Genomic DNA, 946 nt, shown 5'->3' with positions numbered 1-946 from the left:
GCGGCGCCCCGGGGGTTTTCCGTGTTTGCGTTGCCGTGGGCTACCTGGAGCCGCCAGAGCTCGATAACGGCCGCGATATAGGCGTCGATAGTGCCCCTCGTAAGCAGAGATCCTTCGGCAAGGTCTGCTGCAGCCGGCGCAAGGGCCGTGGGTGGCACGTAGCCCTCGCGGTCGTCTGCAAGCAGCTCGGCGGCCTCGGCCAGGGGGACCTCTAGGGCTTCGGCTAGGCTTTCGGCCTCTGCCAGGGCCGCGGCCTCGAGCTGCTCCTGTTCGAGCTGCCGCCGTAACTGTACAGCCTTTCCTTTGCCCTTGCCCTTACCCCGTGCCCGTGGTTTCTTTTGCGGCGGGGCAACGCGTCGTAAGAGGATATCCTCTTTGAGCCACGCTGCTAGCTTGTCTGGGGTTACGAGCTCGCCGTCGGGCCAGCTATAAAGTGAGCCGTCTGCCGCAGCCCGAGGCGTACGGCACCAGGCCTATAAGTTCTCGTCTGTTAGCCGCCCATGGGACTCTACGTAAAAAAAAGAGACAAGGGCAAAGGGGAAAAGAGAGGGCGGCGGCCGGGGGAACGCGCCTTCCACTCCCGCTACTTCGCAGCATAACTCCGTGCCGTGTTCGCCGGCTGTTCGTCCTTCTTCGCCTGAAGGCCCGCCCTCCGGGCGGCACGGGCACGCTCGTCTGCGGCCGTGTACGAGTCGTCTGCGGCCATCTCGGTCGATCAAGGCCGTTCTACGTGGTGTTTGTTTCCTGTCTGGGGCCTGATAAGTTGCGGGGAACTTATCAAATGCACTTATCAGGCGCCGCGCACACGATTTCACGGGCCGCTTTTTGCAGGGGATAAGTCGTCACGTGGTCTGAGCGAATTACGACGTAATTGCGGGCACCATCGATAAGCAAGTTGGCCAGACAAGCGAGCGTCGCACTTTTCTTAACATTCTAGATAGAAACC

This window comes from Fusarium oxysporum, chromosome 6, assembly GCF_000149955.1.
Source record: "Fusarium oxysporum f. sp. lycopersici 4287 chromosome 6, whole genome shotgun sequence".
NCBI lineage: Eukaryota > Fungi > Ascomycota > Sordariomycetes > Hypocreales > Nectriaceae > Fusarium > Fusarium oxysporum.
Note: the sequence above shows the minus strand (reverse complement) of the source record.